General features: G+C 42.0%; 1 protein-coding gene across 20 annotated transcripts in view; it reads left to right on the forward strand.

Moving 5' to 3' along the window:
* KMT2C (lysine methyltransferase 2C) overlaps positions 1 to 13,539 on the forward strand; it is a 190,447-nt gene that overhangs the window by 14,605 nt on the left and 162,303 nt on the right. For 2 of the 20 annotated variants that reach the window (XM_058183725.1, XM_058183728.1), the window contains exons 1-2: positions 4,898 to 5,339; positions 6,670 to 6,751. The exons of 16 other annotated variants lie outside the window; for them this stretch is intronic. The gene's annotated coding sequence lies outside the window, so the exon portion shown is untranslated. Of the gene's footprint in view, positions 1 to 4,897; positions 5,340 to 6,669; positions 6,752 to 13,539 lie in introns of those variants that run through there. 2 more of the 20 variants (XM_058183724.1, XM_058183726.1) reach the window with 1 other exon arrangement.

Here is a 13,539-nt window from a genome sequence, read left to right on the forward strand (position 1 = left end):
CCTGAAAAAAAAGATTATCAGAGTAACCAGTGTAATTTAAGTTCCATGACCATGCCTGAATCCTGACTGAAGAGTCCGGATAATTCCTTTTGCCAATGTACCATATGTCTGGATCCTTGAAATGGAATATTAGGACACTGGACAAAATGGGCACATTGAGGGAAGGGTCTAAACACAAGTTACATTCTCTGGTATGATGGAAGTCCTGATTCTGGGAATGTAAGTGGAAGTTTTCAAAATAGTGTAAAACTAGGACAGTAGACATCTTTGTGGACTCAGATAAAAGATTTGCATCCTCACCATTGAACTACCTAGTCTTGGGGCCTCTCTATTGCCTTTTATCTTCTTTCTGTTTTTATGAATTTCAGGTAGTCTTCCATTTACAAGCACATTGAGATCAGAAGTAGCCATGTGATCAAACCCAATTTTACAATTTTTTACAGCAGTTATTAATTGAATCACATGGTTCTGAGACCATATGCTTGTTAAGTTGATCATGTGGCCATAAGTTTGAATCCACTCTTTTGAATGGATGTTCTTTTTTTTGCCAGAACCCACAAATTTTGGTCTCAAAGATGTAAATCATAGCCATGTGACTACAGGACACTGGAATCAGTTGTAAATGTGAGCTAGTTTCCAAGTACCACAATACAGTAATGTGACCGTGTGGGTAAATGTGTGACATGATGGCTGGTAGTGCTTTACTAGCCATAAAGCACCCTTTCTGAGGCACTGTAACTCCAAACTGTCATTAAATAGCTAGTTGCAAGTTGTCTACAATCTTCAATTGAAAATGAGAAACAGGGTACAGGTATGCAATTTACCAGATTCTCTAACCCTTTCTCTCTACAAATCTGCCTGTTCTGAATATTGTTTTTAAGTTGCTGCAAAGTGCTTAATATACAGCTCTTTCCAGTGCCATTGGCGATTTCCCAGATCCAAATATTTCTAGGTTTATGCAGGAACTAGGGGAGCATGGATTGAACCAACTGGCGATGAAGATCATGCCCAAGAGCAGTCTATCCACTTCAGGATTACCAATTCTAAACCACCAGCTGTCAGGCTAGTTGCCATAATCTGGAAAATTTCCCAAGTGTCTTCTCGACCAGGGATCTCCAACCTTGGCAACTTTAAGCCTGGTGGACTTCAACTCCCTTTGCTGGCTGGGGAGTTCTGTGAGTTGAAGATCAGCAGGCTTAAAGTTGCCAAGGTTGTAGACCCCTGGTCTAGACCACCCCTCTCATCCCCAACCAGCAGACATTGTGACATATGATATTAATAACCCTGAGAGCCTTGTAGAGTTCTTTCTTAGCAGTCGATTACAATTGGACTAGGTAGTGATCAGACCACAGCAAAGGCTAACAGTAATGTCCCCATATTCTAGTCACAAATTAATTACACAGTTCAGCATATATTTATTTTATTTATTTATTTTTGTCACAACATCATACAAAAAGATTATATAGTATATACACATATAAACATATATAGGAAGAAGAAAAGAAAAACAATAGGACAGGAACGGTAGGCACGTTTGTGTGCTTATGCACGCCCCTTATGGTCCTCTTAGGAATGGGGTGAGGTCAATAGTAGAAAGTTTTTGGTTAAAGCTATTAGGATTATGGGAAGAGACCACAGAGTCAGGTAAAGTATTCCAAGCACTGATGATTCTGTTGCAGAAGTCAACAGAATTATATATATCTGCCATCCTATACCGGACAGAGATTACCTGAGGCAAGCCATTTTATCCCTTGGAGATCATGAGTTCTCTCACCTTCTCCAGCTGAGTTTGTAGTAGTGGAAGACACATCTAACATCTGGACTCTAGATCAAACCAGAAAGAGTTCAAGGAGCTCAAGCAGCGAGCCGCCTCATCAGTGAGACAACCAATCTACCCAGCCTGTCTCTTCAGCCCATGTAACATTCAAGCAATGACATTCTTCATGGCTTGACACCTGAGTGTCTCTTGGGCTGCATACTCTGATTAGAATTGGCCCCAATGTACCAGTTTCCCCCCTTTGGAAAGTAAATAGAGTCAAGGGCAGGAGATGCTGCTTTTTAATAGAGGCACCAGCTCTCTAGAACAGTCTGTCAGAAGAGATTAGACTGGGCCTTCTTCAGATGATGAATAATTTTTAATGTCCATGACCAGCCTATAAAACACATAAAGCTGAAATTTACTGACCAAGTGAATCAATCAAATAAAATCTCTGCATGTCATATCTATAACATGGCAGAAATTGGTCATACCTTTTTGGGAATCATTTGAATCTGAAAACAAATATTTTAAATGAAGGTAGAGTTCCCCAGGATACATAATTAGGTATGGAGTTAACAGTTCAGAGCAAGTACAGTATAAAAATACAGTCTGAACATTTTCAGTTCTTTATATTGTGTAAGCTGCTACTGAAAGTTGTTTTAAATTGTGATATGATATTAATTTTTCCCAAACAGGGTTTCTGGTCATGAATAAGATGTTTTTAAAAATGAACATTTGTCCCTATTTTCTTGTTCAGGATTTCCATTGAAATTACTGCAGGACCCCCAAAATGGGATAATCTCCTTAAGAAAGACATCTTTGCCTCATCCAACTAAGAAAGATTTCGGAAAGATTTGTTGGGTTTGTCTGTTATTTTATAATTAACATTGTGATCCCCCCCTATGGTAGTCAGAGTTAATATTTACAACAACAGCAGCAGCGTGAACTTACAGTGACCAGCTATCACACTACCTTCCTATACAGAGATTGGATCCACTAGATTGGAAGCCGTATACAGCTGTGTTAATTTACGGTAACAAGAATCAGATCAAGTCTGGTAGCACCTTTTCAGATTAACAGTTTTTATTAAAATCTCAAAGCTTTCACAATTACAACCTTTACAATCTCAACCTTGTTCTTCACCACAATACTATAATAATAAGAGCTCTATTCAGTATACAAGCAAGACTAATATTACCAAGAGTAATATCCGGTTGTGTTTGCTCTGGATCCTTCTCTTAGTTTCTCATCTTAAGGTAGTAAAAATATGTGAATGTCCAAAAATGTTTTCAACTTGCTCAGGGAAATCTTGTTTTAAAGTCTGAAGCTTACTACTGTGTTCTACAGTCATCACTGTGGGGTTTAGAAGTTGCTGGCTATACCAATTCCATTTTTTATCTCATTTTCTTTTTAATTTTTTCTTCCCCTTATTTCTTTTTGAAAATCATTCTGCTTTGCCTTATTAGTTGGGTCTTGGGACTAGTTTTGCAGTCCTCAGCTCTAAAATTCATTTGGAGTCAATGCTAGAATTAAATGAACTTGAGATATTTGAGACAAATCTTCCTTTACACCAATCCATCATTGTTACTCCCATTGACACAAGTTTAAAATATTAATAGCAGAACATTTTAACCATTTTTAATTTTATTCATTATATTTCAGTATTCTTACTTCTCTTTCAGAGTCCTGCTTTTTAACATAAACATGTTTGATTTATTCAGATCTAATGGTCCTTTGGATTGCTGTTCTAGTAATAACTTTTAAAATTGAGTTCGATGGCAGTTGTACAAGTGTAATAAAACAACACCAGATTGTGACCTTCATGTCATGAGCCAAATTAGAATATGGTACCAGTGCACGATATGGAATGGCATCAATTACTCAGCAATTGCTCATCTTTTTTTTCTTTAAACATGTTTTGGCATTGGACAAACAATGCAAAATATAAGTAGTGATGACAGTATGAGAATTGTCACACAAGCTTTGTATATAGATAGTACAGAAAAAATTATCTGTTACTTCTGTGGGATTGGCATGTCCAACCACATATTTCAGTCTGAATATATTCATTTTTGTTGTTACACAATTCCCACTTATTTTATTTGCATTTATTTGTTCTGCAACTGTTCAATTCTAAAAAGAAACTTATTTCAAAATGACTATGTAAATTATTGTATCTAATTCGGTGGAAGAAAATATGAGACATATAGTTGTATTTATGTTAAGTTATGGGTGGGGAAGGGGAACCAGTGAAGATTTTTGGATGACAATGTAACTTCACATTTAAAAAGGGAAAAAAAATCACTTTTCTAATTTGGAAGACAATTAAAGATATGAGAAATATTTTTTTTCAAATAGGCATGACTTTTGTAACATGGGAAAAGAAGAGCTCCCAGTTTAGTTTGTGGCCTAAGGGGGGAAATTGGTTAGTTTTTAAAGACATTTGGGTGAGGATTGTTATTTTTAGAGGACAAACTCAGAGTAAGTAAAATAAGTTACATAATGCTTCCTTTGTTTCTGTTCAGCTGAACGTTGTTTTGGCTAGTGAAGGAGCTTGAAAAGCAACAAAAAAAAGGGGGGGGGAATGGTACCAATGTGTTGAGTATATGGTTGAATGGAAACTGTCTAGTTTAAAACTGCGCAGAAATAACCTATGCTGTATGTAAGGGAGCTATTGCTAGATGTTGGAAATGTTTTCTTTTCTTAGGTAGTTGCCTAGGAAAGGAAAATAAGTTCCTTCTTGCCTCCCTGCACAATCGTTTACAAAAATACACCTTTACGGAATAACCTCTATAATTTTTATGGAACCGAGGAGACATTTCCTTCCCAAGGCCTTTCTGTAAGAGGCGCATCCAGGGCGTCCCATCGTCTTTTTGATGCCTTCCCACATTTCTCTTCCACTCTAGCTGAGGCTGCCTTAGTGGAAATGGTTGGCTAATGTAAGGCCAGTCGGCTTTCTCCGCGGGCTTTCAACCGGCCCGTAAAGAGTTAAAGGCAGAAGCCGTAAATGTCTCTGAGACTGGCTGGCTGTTCCGGTTCCTTGGAGGAATCCAGTTCGCGCTTTTGCATTGCTCGGTAGAGTCGGATCTACTTTCCCCATTCTCTCCCCCAGCCCCCCCTTTGCGCTCTCTCTCTCTCTTTCTGATCCCCATTCTCCCCCCCCTTTCCTTCTCCTCCTCTTCCTCCTCATCCGACAGCTTTAGTCAGTGGTGGTGGTGGTGGGGCACCGTAAGAGCCAAAGTTCGGAGGCGGTTCGGGGGCTTGCCGACCACTTCCCCGGTCATCTCCTACCAGGGGGGTTTAAACGAGACCGAGCAGCACCGGTAGAGGAGCTGCTAGCGAAGTAGCCGGAGAAGTGGAGTGCTGCTTCATATATTTGGAAGAGTAATATGGCTGATCTAATGGAGTACGGAGCAATTTGTTTTTCTCCGTACGACGCCGAGCTTGGATTCTAACATGTAAATAACTTCTGTCGGGTTGCTAGCTTTGGGCACGGGTGCCAGCCTCTTTGTTCTTCCAGAGCGTTTTGGTGAGACGATCCAGGCTGTGCCTAATGTTAGGCAGGCAGAATTGAACGTCGGTGAGTACCCTGTCGTTAACTTCTTTGTATTGGAGGGCTGAATGTGACAGCAGCCTCGGGCTCTGTATGGCAGGCCGTCTTACAGTGCCCTGGATACGGCGGTAGATTTTAAATGAAAGAAAGAAATCCAGCAGGGTCCATCCTGTCCTGGAAAGTTACCTGGGAGGATTAGATCAAACCTTCGGTATTGCCAAGCTGCTACGCCTTGTCTTTGCTGATCCTGGGAATAGTTAAAACGGTATCCGTTCAGTATTCTTGAGTGAATGCCTCCCAGTGAGGTGAAAAGGAAAAAAAAAATGTCAAGAAAGTCAGAAAGGCATATCTGGAATACTGAAAAAGTCTTTTATGCGGTTCATCACTCTTGTCTGGTAGGAGTCTAAGCCATTTTAAAATTATGACAGGCTTTCTTTGGGAATAGGTCATCCCTGAAAAAATTGGTTATGTAACTTTTGTTTCAGTGCACTTCATAGTCCGGAAAAGGAAAATTCCATCCAATCGTGTAATACAAATTTGGTTACTTTAGCATGATGTGTGTGCACAGTTAATTTCTCCAGTAACTTTATCATACTGTTTATTTCAAGTCCTTTAAAAGATAACACATATTTTGATAAACATGTTGACATGTCAGTATAGCTTAAGCCTCTTAATTTTGTTTGATTTTTGAATATTTTGGAGACATTTTTGAATTTCTCCAAAATAATTCTCCCCACTTGAATTATATTGAAACAGGTGGATTTCTGTGACTATTTTATCACTGCAGTACTGTGTGAAAAAAGGTGAAAAATATGTGCCTAAATTAAAATGCTAAGTATTGGATTTTGCAGTTGTCTAAGTAAATATTCATTATATTATTTTAATACAAAATAAGATGAATTATAATAATGGAAAGTGGTCTACTGTTGAAAATATTTTTATTTTCAATACTTTTTAAATGGATATAGATACTATTCAATTAGCAGTGGTTATTGCAGTTGTATTGATGTCCTGCTGAAGTGTATTATATAATAGTTTCCCAATGATTTAGAAATACTTGCTGCATAACTGCATAATTTACTTTTCTTTAAAAATTTGGCATCATAGCTCAGTGATTTTTTAAAATATAATTTACGTAAAATATTCAGTATCGGGTGATATTTTCTGTTTTCATCTTGGCACATAGAAACTTCCTGTGTTTATTTTTGCCAACTTCCTGTTGGAAAAAAAAAAAGCAGTATCAGTGGTTCTGTTTACACAGTCATTTTTACAAAGAATAAAAACATTGTAACTAACGAACTCTATACAATTTATTATTGTTTGGTTTTTATGTGATAATTCTACACTTTATTTTCAGAACGCAGCACCATGCAATTCCGCATAATTTATTTCCAGATTAAAGGACAGCAATTGAAGAAATGACATTATCTTGACATCTAGTCAGTTTATTCTTTAAAGTATAAGTTTCAAATATTGTTTTTTCCCTTACACTTATTGGTGTTGCTTTTGTTTTGCTTTTATATTGTGTAACAGTGGAAATACAGTAGTTGATGGGTTTACAAAAAAAATCTAATCTAATCTTTAACCATTACATAAAGTCAACATGGCATCATCCTTTTGTAGTTTAAATAGTAGGTGCTATTAGATTTTCTTACTGGCTAATTCATTGCTATTTAATTTTCTTTAAGAAAAAAAATGAATATATAAAATTATCTTGGCATTGTATCACATTTTCTTTTTGATTTACTGATACTTATTGTAAATATAGCAAATTACAGATATTTTGTCACACAATTATGTATTCAATAAGGTAAAGAGAAAACAGTACTGGAGTTTGGAAGATGTTAGGTAATTAAGGGCAAGATTTTAAGACTAAATTAATATGTTATAGCAATATTATTTGATAAAAGTAAAATCTTCCTAAGATTTTTTTATTTAATATTTAAGAAAGGTGAATATAGGTTCAGTGGGTAAATAGCTAATCACAAGCAAATAGGCTTATTTATTCTAATAAATTGCATTGTTCTGGTCTACAGAAAAAAACAGATATTATAGAATTTACATATTACACTAAACCAGGGGTCCCCAACCTTTTGGACCTCAGGGACCACAAAGTCCATAATTTTAAATCCCTGGGTCTGCTTGCTGAAGCGACTGGACTCCCAGTGATGGGATGGGGTCCTTCAGGCACTGTCCCTCCTCTCTCTTTCTCTCTTTCTCCCCCCTCCCTCTCTCTCCCACTCATTCTCTCTCCCCCCTCTCTCTTTCTCTTCTCTCCCATTCTTTGTGTCATTTCTCTCTCCCCTCTTTCTCTCTTTCTCTCTCTCTCTTCCCCTCTTTCTCCCCCTCTCTCCCCCTCTTTCTCTCTTCCCCTCTTTCTCTTTCTCCCACTCATTCTGTCATCTCTTTCTCTCTCCCCTCTTTCTCTGTCTCTTTCTCCCCTCTCTCCCCCTTTTTCCTCTCTCCCCTTCTTTCTCTCCCTCATTCTGTCATCTCTTTCTCTTCTCTCTCTTTCTTTCTCTCCCCTCTCTCTCTTCCCCACTCTTTCCCCTCTTTCTCTCGCTCCTCTCTTTCTTTCTCCTCTCTCCCCTCTTCTTCTTTTTCCCTTCTTTCTCTCCCTCCCTCATTCTATCATCTCTCTTTCTCTCCCCTCTCTTTCTTTCTCCCCTCTCTCTCCCCTCTCTTTCTCTCTCCCTCTTTCTCTCTTTCCTCCTCTTTCTCTCTCTCCCACTCATTCTGTCATCTCTTTCTTTCTTTCTCTCCCTCTCTTTCTCTCTCTCTCTCCCTCCTCTCCCCTCTTTTTTCTCTCTTTCTTCCCTCTCTTTGTCTCTCTCTCCCCTCTCTTTCTCTCTCTCCCACTCATTCTGTCATCTCTTTTTCTTTCTCTCCCTCCCCTCTTTCTCTCTCTCCTCTCTCTCTCTCTCTCTCTCCCCCACTCTTTCTCTCTCATTCTTTCCCCCCTTTCTCTCTCTCACTCTCACTCTCTTTCTCTCTCTCTGTTTCTCCCCTCTCTCCCCCCCTTTCTCTCTCCCCGTCTCTTTCTCTCTCTTCCACTCATTCTGTCATCTCTCTCTCTCTCCCCCTTTCTTTCTCTTTCTCTCTCTCTCTCTCTCTCCCTCACTCTTTCTCTCTCATTCTCTCTCCCCCCTTTCTTACTCTCTCTCACCCACTCTTTCTCATGGGCCAGCCAGTGTCTTGGGGCTGAGAGGAAGTCAAGCATCCCCCCGAGAGACTGAGGTGCAGGAGGACCAACAAGGGATGGAAGAAACTTGCAGCTTTGGAGCACAGCCCTCGCCGGCTGGAATGAGATAATGGTGCAAGGGGGGGGATGGCGGTGCAGGTGGTCCGAAGCAACGGGTGGCGGGAACCCCAGGCTGTTTCTTTCCCCTGCTTTAGCTTCCTGTTGCCTGAACCCACCAGTGGCTGTCCCCGCCCCTCCCCTCCCCTTCCCTTTCCAGTCACTTCTCACCTGGCAAGGGAAGGGGATGGGGGAATGGAGATTCACTCCATATTCCAGAACGGGAGTGAAACTTCGTCTCTTGCTGGATTTTTCTCTCTCTCTCCCACTCTTTCTCATGGGCCAGTCTTGGGGCTGAGAGGAAGTGAAGCGTCTCCCCGAGAGACCGAGGTGCAGGAGCATCAACAGCAGAAGAAGAAACAGCCGCGAGATCCAGCTCCCGTTCTGGAATATGGAGCGAATCTCTATTCCCCCCTCCCCTTCCCTTGCCAGGCGAGGAGTGAGTGGGAAGGGAGAGCGAGGGGCGGAGGCAGCCACTGGTGGGTTCAGCCTACAGGAAGCTAAAGCAGGGGAAAGAAACAGCCTGGGGTTCCCGTCACCCGTTGCTTCGGCCCACCTCCACCGCCATTCCCCCCCCACTTGCACCATTATCTCATTCCAGCCAGCGAGGGCTCTGCTGCAAAGTTACAAATTGCCTGAACCTCCCTCAACAGCGGAGATTTACAGGCCTACCATGAGCTGCCTGGCCAGTCCCATCTTCCAGAGCTCTAGTCATGGGACTGGCCATTGTTTATCCCAGAGCAGTTCCTCCACCTGGGTGCGCCATGGACCACCAACATTTTTTCGCGGACCTCCAGTGGTCCATGGACCCACCGGTAGGTGATCGCTGCACTAAACAATATTCATTTAGTTTTGGCTTAGATTTTTATGGGAACACATCATTTATATTCAGTTTATATATCAAACTTATCCCTATTGGAAAGTTAGTTGTTACTTGTTCAGATTTCAATGGTCATTCTTATCGTATATTACTGGTTTACAGAATGAAAAAATGTTACCATGTCAGCTTGACATTTTATGTTCTGGATTTTTTCCAAACAGTTGCAACCATTCTCTACTGAAATGATGAAAGTAAAATGAGTATAAAATTCAAAACAGACATTATATTTATAGCACTTGCTATCTACAAAAAAGAAATGCGGTGGCTCGGGCTAGGACGTAGAGCTTGTCAATCGAAAGGTCGGCAGCTCAGTGGTTCGAATCCCTAGTGCTGCCGTGTAATAGGGTGAGCTCCCGTTACTTGTCCCAGCTTCTGCCAACCTAGCAGTTTCGAAAGCACGTAAAAATGCAAGTAGAAAAAATAGGGACCACCCTAGGCGTTCCTTGCGCCTTTGGCGTTGAATCATGCCAGCTACATGACCATGGAGACGCCTTCGGACAGCGCTGGTTCTTCGGCTTTGAAACAGAGATGAGCACCGCCCCCTAGAGTCAGCAACGACTAGCACGTATGTGCGAGGAGAACCTTTACCTTTACCTTACCTACAAAATGCATAAAATGCTTTTTATGAAAACATTTATTAATAGAGATTTGCAGGTTATTTTTGAGATATCAAACTATACCTAGGGCAATATGAAAATGACACATGACTGGAAACATTTGACAGGCAGACAGCCCTGAATTTGGAAAATTGTCAGAAGAGATTGTTCTTCTCTAATATAAAGCTTGACAGCAGAATTAGAGAAATTGTAATAAAAATCTTGGCACTGCTTAGATGAAATTTCACTAGTGAGGTTTAAAATTGCAGATATCTCATAACTCAGTTGTGAGATAACAGGATTTGTGGTGCACTGACAAAATAGTTACGATTCAATTAAGTATCTATGAAATCAGGGATTCTTATTGCCCCAAAAAGTCAAAACTGTTAGACAAAGCTGTTCTGCATGTTTAGCAGTTTTTAGTGGGCAGGCATTTGTTAACCACTATTAGATTCTATAAATCTTTATAGAAGAAAGAAAGAAAGAGTCTATAAAAGCCTATGAAAAAAATAATGTTAAGATTTAGAAATACTTAGTTTGTTATTGCAGACAATTGCAATGTCTGCAATTGATATAAGTATCAATTGCAGACGTTGCTTAAAGACATGTTTGCTTAATTGTTAATTATTATGAAGAAAGATATATTTTGAAAGTTTAATGTTGTAGTTTGATTTTTCTTTCTAGAAACTGCTCTTTTGATTAGGTGATATATAAATTGGTCTTTCGCCTGATAGATAGATAATTTGGACTGCCTGCCTAGTTACTTTGCAACAGAGAGCAATCTCTGTTATTTTTATAGATTATAATAAAGTGGCCTTGGAAATTGGCAGTCTAAAAATCATTGCACAAATAAATAAATGTATCATTGTCTAAAGCAAATAAACATGGGATCATTTAGTTAGTAGAGATTTCATATGACTTTGGTTCTTTGGGGAATAGAAGCAACAATAATGATGTTTTGTAAGAATATTTGTCTCAAAAGTTGTAGTTTCATAAGATACATTAGGAAGTTGAGGGAATCAAGAAATGACATTGTATACAGTAAAACTATAGTTTTGACTTCAGTTATTTTTTCTACACATACAAGTGCAAGGAAGGGTGGCGTAGTTCAGTGACAGCATTTATTTTGAATGTCAAAGCATTGCTAATTCTTCCAGGATGTGAAATGCTTAGATCTCCAAAAGGTGCTTCAAAGCTCATGAGAGTGGAAACATACTACCTGTTAGCCATAAAACAGCTATGCAGTTGTGAGAAAATGATAGCTTCTTGAAGATGTATCAACAGCTGCTATTTTTGTGCTTCTCATATACCAGGGGTGTCCAAACATGGCCCCTTGAAGAGTGGTGGACTTCGACTCCCAGAATTCCCCAGCCAGCATGAGCTATAAATATGAGCAAGTTGCTGGCTGGGGAATTCTGGGAGTTGAAGTCCACCACTCTTCAAGGGGCCAAGTTTGGACATCCCCGTCCTATACTCTGAAGTAGGCATCCAAACTTTTGGCTTGTTCGGCTGCATTGAGTAAGAGGAATTGTCCTGAGCCACATATAAAATACATAATATAGTGTGTCTATGTGTACACTCCAGTAATGGGTTGCTATCGGTTCGCACCGGTTTGGGATGACTTGTAGTGGTAATTTGGGCTTGTTCAGTGAACCATTAGTAATTGCTGGCTGGCCACTTCCCCGAACCGGTCCCTGCATGCTCGCCCCAGCCGCCTGACACTCGCTCGCCCTGCCCCCCTCCACCCAGTCACTCCTCACTTAATCTGTGTGGGTCCTCACTTGCAGCTTGCCTGCCTGAAGCACTGCACCCCAAGTGATCTCCCTGCCAGGTAAGCCTGCACATTGTGGCCTACCTAGCTGCCCCTGCCCCCCCCATCATCCCAGCCTGCCTCCCCTACTCCCTTCCCTGCAGCCCGTAGCCCTGCCATGCCTCCATGCCTTCCATGCAGCCTTCCCAGTGTCCCCACGACCAGCTTGCGAAAGCAGGCAAGTGGGCCTGGCCACAGGGACCACTGGGAAGGCAGGCAAGCATGGGAGGGCCACAGGGCTGTGGGGAAGAGAGCTAGCAGCTTACTCCCTTCCCCAAAGCCCTGCCATGCTTGCCTGCCTTCCCTGCTGCCTACCCGGCATCCTGGTGGCCAGCTATAAAGTCACGCAAGCGGAAGGCCATGTGGAAGGCAGGCAAGCATGGCAGGGCACTGGGGAAGGAGCTAGCAGGCTTCTCCGTTCCCTGAAGCCCTGCCATGCTTGCTTGCTTTCCACGCTGCCTTCCCGGCATCCCCATGGCCAGCTTGCCACCCACCCCATCCTGCTTCTCTTTTACCTTTCTTTAACGTGTCCCACTTCACTCCCCAAACCTCAGTAGGTGGTGTCCTTCGTGCCACAAAGCCCTCGAAGCAGCTGCAGAGGGGGAAAAGAAAAAAAAAGCTGCAGCCTCTGAAACCTCTCAAAGGAGGCCTCCTTGTGTGTGTGTTTGGTGGCGCTGAAGTGAGCCACGCGAAAGAAGCCCACTGGGTAACCACGCCAGCTGCAATTGGCCCCTTGCCTGCCGCTGCCACCTCTGCCTCTTCCTTCTCTCTGCCAGCAGAAGTCAGAGAGGAAAAGACAGTTGCTTCAGCGAGCGTTTCTCTGCGTTTCCATCCCAAGCCACCCTCACTGGAAACATGAAGAAACGCTCAGTGAAGCAACTTTGGCTGCAGGGTCTGGGTTGTTTTCTGGACTGTGCTGCCCTGAGAGTGGGCCTTCTGACATTTCAAAAGTGTGTGTGTGGGGGTCCTCACTGTGAAATCAGCCCCCAAAGCAGGTGAAAGGAGTCTCAGAGGGGAGGCTGATGCAGCCCTTTGGGCACCGGGGTTACCCAGCCACCGAGCGCTGTACTAAGGTCTGCCTTTTGCCCCCCCGGTGGAGAATGGGGCTGCCTTCCCAAGTATTTGGCTCTTGGGTGAAATTCTGGGGTAGCACAGCAGCGGTCGAAGGGGCTGTTGGCTGGATCAAGTGACCCAGAGGGCTGCCATGGGAGGGGAGGCGCTTTGTTGCTCAGGCCGAGAAGCGACATGGGAGAGAGAGAGAGCCAGCTTTGCTGGCTGAGGGACTATAACAGTTGAATTCCACATGTCTAAAAGTTGCCAAGGTTGGAGACCCCTGCCCTAGACCACTTTAGGAGCAAAGTGGTGGGTTTTGCTTGCATTTCAGGAGGAAGCGGAGGGAGGAGAGAGAGAGAGAAAAGAAAGACAAAGAAAGAGACAAAGAAAGAGAAAGAGGGAGAAATAGAAAAGAGAGAGAGAAAGACAGAGAGAAACAAAGAGAAAGAAAGAGAGAGAGAGAGAGAGAGAGAGAGAAAAGAGACAAAGAGAAAGAGAAAGAGGGAGAGATAAAAAAGAGAGACAAAGAGAGAGAAAGAAAGAGAAAGAAAGAAGGGGAGGAAGGAGAGAGAGAGAGGAAGGAAGGAAGG

This window comes from Ahaetulla prasina, chromosome 4 (genome assembly GCF_028640845.1).
Source record: "Ahaetulla prasina isolate Xishuangbanna chromosome 4, ASM2864084v1, whole genome shotgun sequence".
Classification (NCBI taxonomy): Eukaryota; Metazoa; Chordata; class Lepidosauria; order Squamata; family Colubridae; genus Ahaetulla; species Ahaetulla prasina.